We start from the raw sequence: 16,111 nt of genomic DNA on the forward strand, positions 1-16,111 counted from the left end.
GTGTCGGGGCTCTTGTGTCTGTTCTCCCATTGTTTCTTTGGGTTGATTTGCTGGGAAAATGGTAGGTCTAATGGAAGGGCCTTCACCAGAGGTATTCCTTAGTGCTTACTCGAGTAAGCTGGTAAGGCGAGCCACACTAACCTTTAAAGAATCCAATTCTTCTTGGAAGTGAGCTTCACGATAAGCATGCTCTTCATCTTCCATGTTTCTTGCTCGGAGTCGGGTGTTGTAGACTCTTTAGGGACCTATATTTTGACCTGGCGTATGCATGAATGAATGTATGAATATGGATGCAAATGAAAAAGATGCATGTATAAGGATTAAAGAGCTAATCCATGGCTTTCTTTGTCAAATACAGGTAGAATCTGAATTCTGATATACTCAAAGAGGTTTTACCCAAGTCCTTTGATTGATTGAATTCCATACATATTGCAAAGCTTAAATTCCATACACATCGTAAAAGTTCAAAAGTAGGCCTAATACAGATGGTCTAGTAAAAGTTCAAAAGTAGGCCTAACATAGATGGTCCATACAAAGTGCCTTTATTCAAATGATATTCCTCTATTGGCTACATTCCTAATGAAAGAGGAAACTTCATTCAAATACTCCTCGTATCTATGACGGTTGTTGGCAATCCTGGCCGCCTTCATTCGTAGCTCATTTTCCTTTCGAGCCACCATGTCGATTAGCCTGTCAGTTTGTTCGATCTTGTAATGGAACAATGTGTTATCTTGAAGCAGTGTTCCATTACTGGCGGCTAATGATTCATTGTTTGTTTCCAAAATTTGAACCATCTTTTCCAACTGCTGAATCTGCTTTCTGGCCCTTTGCAATTCCTCCTTCTCTAAATCAAGCTCGGCCACCTTAGTGTTTAATTGTACATCGAGGCTGCTGATATGATCTTGCCATTCCTCAAACTGTTCTTGCATCTTCTTTGCTTCTTCCTCTCGGGACTCAAGCTCAGCTTGTATCATAGAAACTCGGTTTCTCATAGCATTTATTTTGTCTAGGTACTCCTTCATGTTTGATTCAGCTAGCCTTCTTGCTTCTCTCTCATCATCAGCCTAGACCTGATACCGAGTTCTTAAACTTCTTTCTTCTTCAATGGTGAGATCAGCTAATCTGTTCTTCTCTTTTTCAGCTTCCCATTTTAATTTATACTGGTCCCTTTCTTTCTTCAGAGAAGCTATTGTTTCTTTGTCAGCAGACTTTTTATTTTCTAAGGCCCTTTTTAGAGTAGCAAATTCTTCCTCCATCATTACATGTTTGTTCACCAACTCATCATACTTGACCTTCCCTTCTTCGAATTGCTTATTTGCTTCGTGCTGGTTCTTTCTTAACTCAACAATTTGCTCATCTTTTTCTTTCAATTGCTGATCTAGAGAGGCCCTCATCTCATCTTCTTTCAAGAGTTGGTTTTCCAGGAATTTCTGGTGATTTTTGCTTTTACCAAGCTCGATCCTCAGCTTATCCAGCTCTTCTTGGAGATCTTCCTCGTTGTTGACCCTTTTTCTTTTAAGCTCTGATGTCATGGATGACTTATCTCGGATTTCCCCTTGCTCTTTTATCAATGAATTGCCGCTCCTCCATCTTGAATAATTAGGGCTAACCGAGAACTCCTTTTGATGCTCCTCTTTGTAGACCAAAACAGGCTGCTTCCAGTCATTTCTGATGGTGTCTAACTTATCCAAAGAACTGGCTTCTTTAAATGGACCGATATATTTGGCTAACCCCCAAGTTCTTGGCACATATTGTATTCCTCCAAATTGTCTGGCCACCAATGAGGGTGAGTAGTTGATATAACCAGTCAAGCCAATTAATGGGACCCATGCTTTGTCGCCACAACTCATGAGATAAGATGAACCATTTACCCAAGGAGCTTTCCATCTGAAATTACTTTGGGGAAGTTCTTGGTATTTCTTTACCCATGCCTTTTCATTCAAATCATTCCACTCTTTAGTCAGCACCAACTCAAGTGGCCTCATGTTAAACCACCATAAATTATTGAAGACTTCTTTTGACGTTTCCAAATGGCTAACCATCCACATGAATAAGAGAGGAACACAACATCGCATCGCCCCTTTCCCATGCAGTCTGCAATGATTTAGAGACATGAAGGTTTCAGCTAGGATAGCTGAAGTAGGATTATTCTTTGTTTCTTCAAATTCAAGGAATGCATTAGCAGCTTCTATGCTAATAATTCCAGCAGCTTCTAAAGGAAACAGAACCAACCCAAAGATGGAAAAGGCAATTATCTGATATCTTTCTTCACCCAACTTCCCCTTTTCCTTATCTGTCTTTAATTTATTCTCGATCACTTTCCACTTGAACCCTCCATTAGATGTCCTGTACCGATCAACTTGGTCTAGATGTAGAAGTTTTGCAACTGCTATAGCTGTACTCTCGATTCTTTGACTAAAGTACACTTTGTAAGGGTCGTTCGGAAAAGACAAGATCTGAGCATACTCTTCAAGGGTAGGGGTCATATCCATATCCCCAAAAGTGAAACATCTGTAATTTGGATCCCAGAAATGCATCAAGGCTTTGACTGCTGAAATCTGAACAGGAACTCTTATTAGATGAGCAATTCTTCCATACTTCTTCTCAAACAGATTCTCATCTATATATCCCAGAATTGGGGCCAAATTCTTTATGCTGTCTACGGAGCACTGCACTTTGGTTATGTGCGGTAATTCTTCAACCTTGGTTCTTGAGCAATCCCCTTCAACTAATTGCATCATCTCAGATCTTTCCCCATATTCCGAAAAGGTAAGGGAAGCCATGGTCTTAGCCCAAAAATCCTGTGGAGTTCAGACAAATTCTAGGTTATTATATGAGGGAAATGTTTTCTAACTAGTCTCAAAAGGTCTATGAACTGCCCAGTGACTACCTTTCGTGAAGGCAGTATGGGGGTTTACAAGGAATGGTTGGGGCACAATGTGACCGCCATTACCAAGTAAACACTCAATTCATAGTTGGATGTTTCACGAATCTGGACCCCGACTGAAAGTCATGAGGCAGACCGCTACTCCCCACCTATCCTAGAATTGGGTCTTTTTTGGCAAAAAAATGCATGAATGCATTAATATTTATGCATGAACAAGAAATAAAAGTGTTGAAGCAGTAAAGTTGACAAGACCAAAACAGATAATCAAACAATCAAACAGACAAAGCTTAGTCCGACCAAACAAGGTGTCCCCAGTGGAGTCGTCATCCTGTCGCAGGGGCGCCTTATCGTGCCTCCGGTGTGAGGTGTGGTGTGTTAGGAAGATTTTTGGATTTAATCATAAAATTATGATTAATTTTTAGGAGTCGCCACCTAGTATTATGGTTACTAGGAACCTATGGTCTGCGGGAGTCTGGGTAAGATACATCACCCCCAGTGCACCCTACCTAAGGTAAGCTGCATTGTTGTTTGATTGTTTTTTTCTAAGTTGATTTGGTCTTTTCTAAGCTTCTAGGCAGATCTTTCTTCATGAGAGAGTCTCTACCCTATTCGGTTAAATCCTAACCATTCTAAAGTCTACATTTTTACACATTGTATCTTTAATACTCGGGGTGTACTTTATCGTGTAATTTTACACCCCACAAATATTAAAGTCTACATCTGGGTCCTAAAAAAATATTGAAAAAAAGATTTTTGACTTGTTGGCCAAATCCTAATGGATAATCATAAACTAGTTATAATATCCATTTTTTTTATGAAAAATATGTTTGAAAAAAAATTTAGGATTTGGCCGTATGCAATAAAATACTTTTTTTCTTTTTTCTGAATTTTTTTTTAAATATTTCAGGAAAAAAAAACGGGTATTTTAATATCAGATTTGTATCTTACAGTGTAAGTATACAATCCAATATTGAACAAAATTGGTAGAAAAAATATTTCACAAAATTACAAATTTTTTTAAAAGGATTTTTGAAGGATTTTTGAAATTTTTTTCGGAAAAATTTTCATTTATTTTATTTTATTTTTTATTTTTATTTTTAATTACATATTAAGTAATTAAATGTATTAAAGCATGTGGGATGGGCTCAAGACAGGCCCAAAAAACAAGTGTATTGATTATAGGCCCAAAATGGTTGGGCCGGCCTTGGCCCAACATATTTTCTTCCTGCATTTTAGGAACGGGCTAGGCCCGGCCTAGCCAACTGGGATGGGCTAAGGCAGGTCCAGCCCATAGCAGCTTAGTCACTGGGCAGCCCAGTGACTAAGCTGCAGAAACAGTGCAACGTGAATTATAATTCACGTTGCACTGTTCACGTGCAGCTATGGTGACGAAGAGAGGAAGAAGAATAAGAGAGGAGAGACTCACCTGGCGCTGAAGGAGCTGACGGTCTGGATGGTGGCGCCTGGTGTGACTGGAGGTGGTGAGGCCGGCGGTGGGCTGTGGTTGCAGCTGGAAGAAGAAGACGCCTGCAAAGGAGAAGGGAAGCTCACGTTTGCAACTGTTGGAGCGGCTGAAGAGAGGGATGCTGTCCTGGCGGTCTTTGGGAAAGGCAGAAGCTTCTGGTCGAGGTGGTTGTTGCGGTTGCAGTGGCTGCTGCTGCTACTGGGGGCTTCGGTGACAGGTGAGAAAAATTTTGCAGAGGAGATAGAGAGATGGTGCAACGACCGTGTGTGAAGTTTTGATGGCTGCTTGAGGTGGAGATGACGGTGAGAAGACGAGTGATGATTCTGGTGGTGGCCGAGGGCCACGGCGGAGAGAGACAGAAGAGAAAGGGCTGGTTGCAGGAAAACTGGGCAGGGAAGGCTGGTTTTCGGCCAACTTTGGGTTCAGTTTTCTTCTCCCTCAGAGCATAAAAGGAGCTTCTATTTATAGGCGGTGGAAGAGGGTAATCTCTTCTGCACCGGGGTAAAATTTCAGCCCTTTATTTGGTTGGGAAGGATCCCAACCGTCGGTTCAAAGTAGCCTCCCTGAGTTGTCAAATCTGCAGGTAAAGGCTGCCTGAGTTGACCTATTCACGCCGTCTCTGGCATCGCCGTGCTGTCATTCATCCTGAACTGTTCACGTGGGGTTGTAGAGGAACTGCAGGGGATCCGTTTCGTGCAAGTTTGGTTCGATTTGATGGAGAAATAAGGCATTAAATGCACCTGCAAAGTAGGCTCCCACGCTGTTTCCTTCGGGTAAAACGGGGAAGACAATGAACAGTGACCAGACGACGCGTCGTCTGGTCCTCTTTTTTTTTTATATATATATTCAAAACGGCGTCGTTTGGGTTTTAATTAGGGATTTAAAATTGAATTTCAGTTTAGTCCTCCGTCTTTCAATTGATTTTAATTAGACCCTCGATTGACTCTAAACTTTTGATTTAATGCAATTAAGCCCCTGATGAACTTCAATTGGAACCCCGAAGTTAAGCGCCTTTTACAAAATTGTCCTTAGTCTCGGAGTTTGTCAATTTAACCCCTAATTGACCATTAAACTTTTATTTTCTTGCAATTTGGCCCCTAATTTCAATCAATTAACTTGGTAAAAATTAAATTTGGTCTCTAAAAATTCCAATCTTCTCAATTAAGCCTAAATTAGGATCCCAAACTTAATTTTTCACCAATTAAGCCACAAATAAAATTAATTTGACCCATTTAAAGTATAATTAAGTCCTTGCACTTAACTAAATCATTTAATTGGACCCAAATTAATTCTTAAACATAATTAAAAATTCAATTTGGCCCATGATTAAATCAAATTGGCCTATTAAAAATTTAATTATGTTCTTGGACTTAATTTTTCACTAATTAAACCCAAAATAAAATTAATTTGACCCATTTAAAGTATAATTAAGTCCTTGCACTTAATTAAATCCTTTAATTGGACCCAAATTAATTCTTAAACATAATTAAAAATTCAATTTGGCCCATGATTAAATCAAATTGGCCTATTAAAAATTTAATTATGTCCTTGGACTTAATTTTTCACTAATTAAACCCAAAATAAAATTAATTTGACCCATTTAAAGTATAATTAAGTCCTTGCACTTAATTAAATCCTTTAATTGGACCCAAATTAATTCTTAAACATAATTAAAAATTCAATTTGGCGCATGATTAAATCAAATTGGCCTATTAAAAATTTAATTATGTCCTTGGACTTAATTTTTATGCAAATTCGTCCAATAATCATTTAATTTGACCTTGAATTTGCATTGTTTTCTCCCTTTTTGAGCATAATGGGGTACAATTAGGCCTTGAATTTCCTTCAAAAATTGCAGCTTAATTCCCCAGCCTACTTTCTCCATATTGCCAGCCTTTATTTTATTTTTTGATTTTTGTTTTGAAAAAGAAGTTATTTGTGTGGAATAACCCAGAATTAGGTTATGACAATAATAATAATAGTATTAGTAGTAATAATAATAATAAAAAGAAGAGGAGGAGGAAGAAATTAATGAGAACTTTGAGATGGAAGATTAATGTAAGGATTAAACAATGATACAAACAAATGTCAAGGTTAGAGGATCCATCAATGGTATTTCAAACAAGTATAGTATAAACTCTTATTACTCAATTTGGAAACCACACACGAAGGAGGTTCCAATCGGATGATATGTCATTAATAGCTCATTATAAATTATTAACATGATCATATTAATTATCTTATTTACATAACACCAAACTTTTAAATATTGTCAGGAATTCATGATGTTAACAAGAAATCAAGTTCCTTTCATAGCACAGGTGTAGGTAATACCATACGGTTGGGCTATGAGAGTGCCTAGCATTTGTTGTACCAAGTGTTATACAACACAAATCTAGATTAACCATTTAACAAGCAAGGTATTAAGAATTAGTAAGATAAAAAGATAAGACATGTTAATATTAAACATTAAGGTCGATGTTGAGTTTACACTATGCTTATTCTTACACCATTAGTGTAACCTTTTCACCTTGACATAATAAAATTACCTAAACATAATGAAGAAGAGAAACATAAATAAACAAAATAAGAACATAAACAAGATACAAGTTAACTAAGTAAAGGAAAGGAAATGAAAAGCATAAAGAAGATAAATGAAAGCAAAACTTAAGAATTACAAAAAAATATAAAGAGAGAGAGCTCTTGCTCTGAACCACTGACACGACCAAAAGCTTGATGTCTTTTCCCAAGTGCAGGAGTGTCGAAGTAATAAATAACCCGGTAAGATCGGGGTCGAACCACAGAGAGGTTAATTGTATAAATTATAAATAACAATACAACAACAACAATAACAACAATAACAATAATTATTATTATAATACTCAGTACGTGGCGTTGTTACACCTGAGAATGATCCAAAGATCGGGTCACAGGTTTCCAGCCTATATACTGAGTTTATGAAAAGATCAAAGGGATATATTACAAAATGTAAATAACAACAACAATAATAAAAATAATAATAGTAGTAGTAGTAGCAATAGAAGAAGATGAAGAAATTAATGAGAACTTTGAGTTGGAAGATTAATGTAAGGATTAAACAATGATAAAAACGAATGTCAAGGTTAGAGGATCCACTAATGGTACTTCAAACAAGTATAATATAAACTCTTATTACTCAATTGGAAACCACACATAAAGGAGGTTCCAATCAGATTATAAATTGTTAACATGATTACATTAGTTATCTTATTCGAATAAAGCTAATACTTGTAAATGTTGGCAGGCATTCATGATTATAACTTATGTTAACAACAAATCAAGTCCCTTTCATAGCTCAGGTGTCGGTTATACCATACAGTATGGGCTATGAAAGTACCAAGTATTTGTTGTACCAAGTGTTATACAACATAAATCTAGATTAACCATTTAACAAGCAAAGTATTAAAAGTGAACAAGATAACAAATATAAAACATGTTAGTATCCAACGTTAAGGTCCATGTTAAGTCTATATTATACTTATTCTTACACCATTAGTGTGCCCTTTTCACCTTGACATAATTAACTTAGCTAAACATAATGAAAGAAATAAACATAAATAAACAAGATAAGAACATAAATGAGAAAGAAGTTATCTAAGTAAAGGAAAGGAAATGAAGTGCATAAACTTGATATTAATGAAAGCAAGACATAAGCAATACAAAGAGAGAAAGCAAGAGCATGATCTTGATCTGGAAACCAAGATGCCTCAATACATGGTAAGTGCCTCCTTTTATAGGCCAAAATTTGGAACTATTGATTTGTTGACTAATTGATGAGTGGGTGGCCACATCTTGACTAGATAACAATCCTTATCTTCTTGTCTGATCAAGACGTCATTGCTAACATCATAATTTGCCCAGAATCCTCAAGAATGTTCTAGGAAATTGTCTCAGCTTTCCAACAAAAAAAAAGATGAGGTCATTTGGACTTCTAGAACTCAAGATATGGGCTGAACACTAAATAGTGTTTGGGCTGCAGGACAACTTCGGACTTCTTCGTTGTTCCTTCAATTTGGACTTCAAAACGACCTTTTCAAATCTTGGGCTCCCCATGAAAGTTGTAGGCTTTTGTCTTACCTTTCCATCCATATAAAGTGGACCTAAATCCGAAATCTAGAGCTCCAGATATGATCCAATTACCGAGCAATGTTCCGGTTTGGACTGCACCGACATCTCTTTTCTAAGTTTGGCCATCTCTTTGTCCTTTAACTTTCAATGCTTAAACTCATCAATCAATCCTTTTATTTATGTGATAGTCCTGCATTTAAAATGAGCATTTACCATAAATTAAGGTATCTTATAATATCAAACTTGTTATTATAAAACATGCTTTAGTTAAGGAGTTATTGATACTTCAAGTGCAAAATGATGATATAAAACCTTGATAAACATGCACTTTTAAGTACTAATCACACCCCCCAACCAGCTTATTACTAGTCCCTAGTAATCTAAAGCGTTAAAATAGAGAAACAATTTGCAAGTTCCACAAAGCAAGGCATTCATCATTCAACTTCCATTAATCTATCCAGATAAACAAACTCTCATTAAATTTATATTCCTGCTTCATACTTCGTAAACAAGATATTAATAAACCTTCTTTTTGTGTGCTCAATGAAAACATAGATGATGGGGCTTTTGTTGGAAGAAAACAATATTATGTTCAAATGTTTAAGGTGAACTTCCTTGGGTTGGGATTTTTTTTCTTCTTCTTTTTTTTTTCTCTTTTTTATTTTCTTTTTATTTATATACACATACAACTTAAAACACAATGTATCTTTAACCCATGTAACGAGTTTTAGGCTAATGACTCCAAGACCAGTTGGTCTTAGGGCATTAGGTGTTGAGACACCCCTACGAGCTTAACAACTCGGGTTGCAGATACTGATACGTAGATAGTGCAATGTTTGATTCCCTTAAGCTTTTCTCCTTAACCCATGTAACAAGCTTTGGGCCAATAGCTCCCAAGTCAGTTGACTTTAGGGTATTAGGTGTTAAAACACCCCTTCGGGCTTAATTGCTTAGGTTAAGGAGGCTACGAAACCAAACTTATCCACGTTTTATTATCATCAATACTATCTTTTTTTTTTTTTGCAAATTATATACTATCCTTTTCCCTTAGTTGTTACCTTCAACAAAAGAACATAATTAATGTAATAATCCAATGTGTAACCCACAATCATATGTTAAAGTGTGTGTGTGAAAATGAAGGTTTAATAATACTTGTTAAATGAGTATAGGAGCAGAATCAAGTGATAACAATGTGAGAGTTTGTAAACCTAAATATTTCAAGAAGTATTATGATAGACCTTGGTAATGAAACTTACTAAGATGCGTCTCTAGAGTCAATAAAATTGATTCCATACTCTGCCATCCTAATAACAATTTTGTCAAATGGTTTTAATAATAGCAAAAACAGTTAGCAAGTTAGTATTTTTTTTTTTTTTTAAAACTACTACCCTCTCCCCCCAACCAAAACGAGACATTGTCCTCAATGTTCGAAGGTAGAAAGATAGAGTATAGAAGACATCACCTGAAACAGCGAACAATGACAAACCTGAAACACACTTAAACAAACATAAGAAGTAACAAAACAAAATAATATGCTATTAATAAAACCAAAAGACACAAGGTTTCACAGATGAAGGCTCAAATCTAATCTAAGCTTTTTACGGCTTTCCTTAGTTGACCAATCTAGACGACTCATGCAGGGATCAATGACAGGGATGAAAGATTGTAGTTGGTCAATCAATTGTTCAGCAGTAGCAGCAGAGATTATGATTCGTCGTGCCGAAGATGTTAGAAATTCCTGTTCCACAGCTTGATCAAGGAAAGACAGCAACTTATCATAAAAACCATTAACATTTAACAAACCTATAGGTTTATGGTGAATGTGCAGTTGGGCCCAAGATGAAATATGAAAGATCTCTTCCAATGTGCCCAGACCACCTGGTAAGGCAATGAAGGCATCAACATGGTTAAACATGGTATTCAGTCGGTCAGACATTGTTGGGACCTGTAGTTCCTCTCCAATTGTTTTTCCAATGATGTCCCCAGTTGCTAAAGCTTTGGGGACAACCCCCAAAACTTGACTGCCTCCTAAAAATGCAGCCATTGACACACCTCCCATTAACCCAAGGCTGCCTCCCCCATACACTAAATGAATCTTTCTCTCAGCTAGTACCCGACCAAAATGATTTGCTGATTCTAAAAACTCTTTTTCTTTCCCAGAACTGGATCCACCGAAAACACAAATATTTCTTATATGATGACTTGAGGAACCTGCCATTTCTACACACTTCTATATTTGATGAATATATGGAATGAGTAGAAATGAAGGGAAGGAATAGAAGAATTTATAGATGAAAAAGTGAAAATGCAATCATACCACCTATATATAGACCAGCTGTAGTCTCACAAACTCTCTCTCTCTCTCTCTTTATTAATTATTTATTTTGAAAAAGCATGTATGTACAGGTAGTTGTGATTGTGGCTCACATCTTCCCTTGGTTTTACGTCCAAGAACGGCTTAAACGCCCTCTATGGGTCGGGGATAGGCTTCCCATCCAGTTTTCTTAAAAATTGGCAAACAAGGTCTTTTTTAGTCAGATTCCCAAGACTAAGTCGAGCATGTTCTTTATGAAAATGGAGTCATAAGTCATGAAATGCACCATGCACATCTTCACCAGGATATGCCTCAAAAGTCAATAAAAGATTATCTAAAGATTCCTTATGTTTTGAAATGAATCCTGACTTTTGACAATTTTCACAAGTTTTGCAGAACACATATGTGTCTTTGAACATGGTAGGCCAATAAAATCCACATTGTAAGATTTTTGCAATCGTTTTTCTTGATGAGAATTGACTCCCACATGCTTCAGAATGACAAAGTTTAATGACATTACTTACCTCATTGTCGGGAATGCATTTTTGAAATATTTGATTAGGATAATTTTTGAATAAGTAAGGGTCATCTAAGTAAAAGTTCTTCACTTCGTTCAAAAACTTTCCTTTGTCTTCGGTACTCCAGTGAGCTGGCAAATCTCCTGTTGCAAGAAAATTGATATTTTTAGCAAACCAAGGCATTGAACTATAAGAAAGTAAGGATTCTTCAGGAAAGTAATCATCAATTGGTGTGATGTCAGATGTCAAATCTGTTGTCACTCTTGACAAAAGATCAGCATTAATATTTTTGGTGCCTTTTTCATCCGTGATTTCTTCCTGAGAATAAATCATTTGCAAATCTTCATATTCATCCAACTCAATTTTACTTAAAGTAGATTCAAGTTGATCATGAACTAATTCTTCAATATGATCTACTTCTTGTAAATCATTATCATCTCCAGGCTGCTTGCAAATGTTGAAAATATTCATCTCCAATGTCATGTTTCCAAAGGATAACTTCATGAGTCCATTCCTACAATTAATCAATGCATTAGAAGTTGCAAGAAATGGACGTCCTAAAATAATAGAAAATGAATTACATGCTTCAACAGGTTGTGTGTCAAGACAATAAAATCCACTGGATAAATGAATTTATCGACTTGTACTAACACATCTTCAATTATTCCTCTAGGCACTTTTACAGATCTATCGGCAAGTAAAAGAGTTACAGAAGTTGGTTTTAACTCACCTAGATTGAGACTTTGAAAGACTGAATATGGAAGTAAATTCACACTAGCTCCAAGATCAAGTAAGGCTCTTTCAATTTTATGTTCTCCAATAAAGCAAGAAATTGTAGGACAACCAGGGTCTTTATATTTCAAAGCATTATTGTTTTGAAGAATGGCACTTACTTGTTCGGCTAAAAAGGCTTTCTTTTTCACATTCAGTTTTCTCTTCACAGTGCATAGATCTTTCAAAAATTTAGCATAGGAAGGTACCTGTTTAATAGCATCCAACAAAGGTATATTGATCCTTACCTGTTTGAAAATTTCAAAGATTTCAGAGTTGTGACTAACTTTCCTTTGTTTGATCATGGCATGAGGAAATGGAAGTGCTGGCGGGGAATCAGCCTTTTATTTGCAGTGTTCAGGTTCAACCCCTTCCTTACCCTCAGAGATAGACTCATCATCTTTCTCACAAGGTTCAAGAATAGGTTTTTCAATAACCTTACCATTACGAAGAGTGATGACTGATTTGACTTGATCCATGTGTTGGCTTCCAGAACCACTTGCATTTGCATTGTATTGCCCCTTTGGATTTTGCTGTGGTTGAGAAGGAAACTTACCTTTCTCTTGGAAACTGAGAGCAGATGTTAATTTTGCAAGAGCATCTTTAAAATCTGTCATGCTTTGAGCAAGTTGAGTGTTGATTGTCTCCTGCTTTTCAATGAATGCATGCAATGTTTCCTCAAAATTTCTTCTAGGAGGTGGAGCATAAAGAGGTGCATATCCATGAGAATTTTGGAAATTATGGTGTGCTTGAAACGGTGGATGTGAAGTTTGTGCATTGTTGATATCACTCTTCCAACTAAAATTTGGGTGATTTCTCCAACCAGGGTTCTATGTTTGTGAGTATGGGTTATGGTTGGGTCTTTGGAAACTGTTTAAAGCATGGGCTTGTTCATGGAGGCATTCCTTGAAAGAAGGCAAAGTTGGACAATCATTGGTTGCATGCTCATTTGTTTCACAGATTTGACACACAATGTCTTGAACAAATTTTAATTGACCACTCTTTTTTAATTCTAGTGCCTTGACTTTTCTAGCTAAAGATGCAAACTTGGCTTGGAGGTTATGATCTTCCCTAAGGTTGTGCATACCCCCACTAGATGTATGAGGTTGAGTTTTACCTGGTGCCTCATAAGTACCTGTGGTGTCCCAATTTTGAGCATTTTCAGCTAGCAAGTCTAGGTACTCCATTGCTTCATTAGGGTCTTTATCTTCAAAAGTTCCATTGCACATCAATTCAACCATTTGCCTATCTCTAGGTGTTAAACCCTCATAAAAATGTGAAACCAATCTCCATGTTTCAAAACCATGATGTGGGCAAGTATTAAGCAAATCTCGATACCTATCCCAACATTGGTAAAATGTTTCTCCTGGCTTTTGAGTGAAAGTGATGATTTGTCTTTTGAAAGAGTTTGTTCTGTGAGACGGAAAAAACTTCTTTAAAAATTGTTGTTGCATATCATCCCAAACACGAATGGATCCTGGTCTCAAATTTTGTAGCCATGTTTTAGCTTTATCTTTTAATGAAAAAGGAAAAAGCTTTAATCGAATGGTGTTCATGCTACAATTTGAGTCATTATAGGTATTACAGACCTCCTCAAATTCCCTTAAATGCAAGTATGGATTTTCTAAGTCTAAGCCATGAAAAGATGGTAAAAGTTGAATAATGCCTGGCTTAAAATTAAAATGAGATGCATCAGGAGGGAAAACTATGCATGAGGGTGCACTTGTTCTTGTGGGATTCATATGGTCTCTAAGTGTTCTCATACGGTTATTCTCATTATTCTCATTATGAAGTGATTGATTATCTTCTTCGGCCATATTTTCTGAAAATGACGAGGATACCCTACAAAGTCTACCACTTAATGTACGTGACCAAACTCTCATGCACGTGTAAGAAGAGAATAAAAGCAAGAAAAGAAAATAGAAGAAAAAGAAACAAAACAAAACAAAGGAAACAAAAATAGATAAAATGAAAAGTGAAAAAGAGAAATAAATTAAATATTATAATTTATACAAGAATTTACCTCCCCGGCAACAGCGCCAAAAACTTGACACGACCAAAAGCTTGATGTCTTTTCCCAAGTGCAGGAGTGTCGAAGTAATAAATAACCCGGTAAGATCGGGGTCGAACCACAGAGAGGTTAATTGTATAAATTATAAATAACAATACAACAACAACAATAACAACAATAACAATAATTATTATTATAATACTCAGTACGTGGCGTTGTTACACCTGAGAATGATCCAAAGATCGGGTCACAGGTTTCCAGCCTATATACTGAGTTTATGAAAAGATCAAAGGGATATATTACAGAATGTAAATAACAACAACAATAATAAAAATAATAATAGTAGTAGTAGTAGCAATAGAAGAAGATGAAGAAATTAATGAGAACTTTGAGTTGGAAGATTAATGTAAGGATTAAACAATGATAAAAACGAATGTCAAGGTTAGAGGATCCACTAATGGTACTTCAAACAAGTATAATATAAACTCTTATTACTCAATTGGAAACCACACATAAAGGAGGTTCCAATCAGATTATAAATTGTTAACATGATTACATTAGTTATCTTATTCGAATAAAGCTAATACTTGTAAATGTTGGCAGGCATTCATGATTATAACTTATGTTAACAACAAATCAAGTCCCTTTCATAGCTCAGGTGTCGGTTATACCATACAGTATGGGCTATGAAAGTACCAAGTATTTGTTGTACCAAGTGTTATACAACATAAATCTAGATTAACCATTTAACAAGCAAAGTATTAAAAGTGAACAAGATAACAAATATAAAACATGTTAGTATCCAACGTTAAGGTCCATGTTAAGTCTATATTATACTTATTCTTACACCATTAGTGTGCCCTTTTCACCTTGACATAATTAACTTAGCTAAACATAATGAAAGAAATAAACATAAATAAACAAGATAAGAACATAAATGAGAAAGAAGTTATCTAAGTAAAGGAAAGGAAATGAAGTGCATAAACTTGATATTAATGAAAGCAAGACATAAGCAATACAAAGAGAGAAAGCAAGAGCATGATCTTGATCTGGAAACCAAGATGCCTCAATACATGGTAAGTGCCTCCTTTTATAGGCCAAAATTTGGAACTATTGATTTGTTGACTAATTGATGAGTGGGTGGCCACATCTTGACTAGATAACAATCCTTATCTTCTTGTCTGATCAAGACGTCATTGCTAACATCATAATTTGCCCAGAATCCTCAAGAATGTTCTAGGAAATTGTCTCAGCTTTCCAACAAAAAAAAAAGATGAGGTCATTTGGACTTCTAGAACTCAAGATATGGGCTGAACACTAAATAGTGTTTGGGCTGCAGGACAGCTTCGGACTTCTTCGTTGTTCCTTCAATTTGGACTTCAAAACGACCTTTTCAAATCTTGGGCTCCCCATGAAAGTTGTAGGCTTTTGTCTTACCTTTCCATCCATATAAAGTGGACCTAAATCCGAAATCTAGAGCTCCAGATATGATCCAATTACCGAGCAATGTTCCGGTTTGGACTGCACCGACATCTCTTTTCTAAGTTTGGCCATCTCTTTGTCCTTTAACTTTCAATGCTTAAACTCATCAATCAATCCTTTTATTTATGTGATAGTCCTGCATTTAAAATGAGCATTTACCATAAATTAAGGTATCTTATAATATCAAACTTGTTATTATAAAACATGCTTTAGTTAAGGAGTTATTGATACTTCAAGTGCAAAATGATGATATAAAACCTTGATAAACATGCACTTTTAAGTACTAATCAACCACCAAGCCCTAAATACATGGCAAATGCCTCCTTTTATAGGTCAAAATTCAGAAATATTGATTTGATGAATAATTGTTGAGTGGGTGGCTGATTAGTACTAAAAAGTGCATGTTTATCACGGGTTTATATCATCATTTTGCACTTAAAGTATCAATAACTCCTTAACTAAAGCATGTTTTATAATAACAAGTCTAATACTATAAAATGCCCTAATATATGGTAAATGTTCATCTTAAATGCAGGTATATCACATAAATCAAAGG

The sequence above is a fragment of the Populus alba genome, chromosome 19 (assembly GCF_005239225.2).
Source record: "Populus alba chromosome 19, ASM523922v2, whole genome shotgun sequence".
Lineage (NCBI taxonomy): Eukaryota > Viridiplantae > Streptophyta > Magnoliopsida > Malpighiales > Salicaceae > Populus > Populus alba.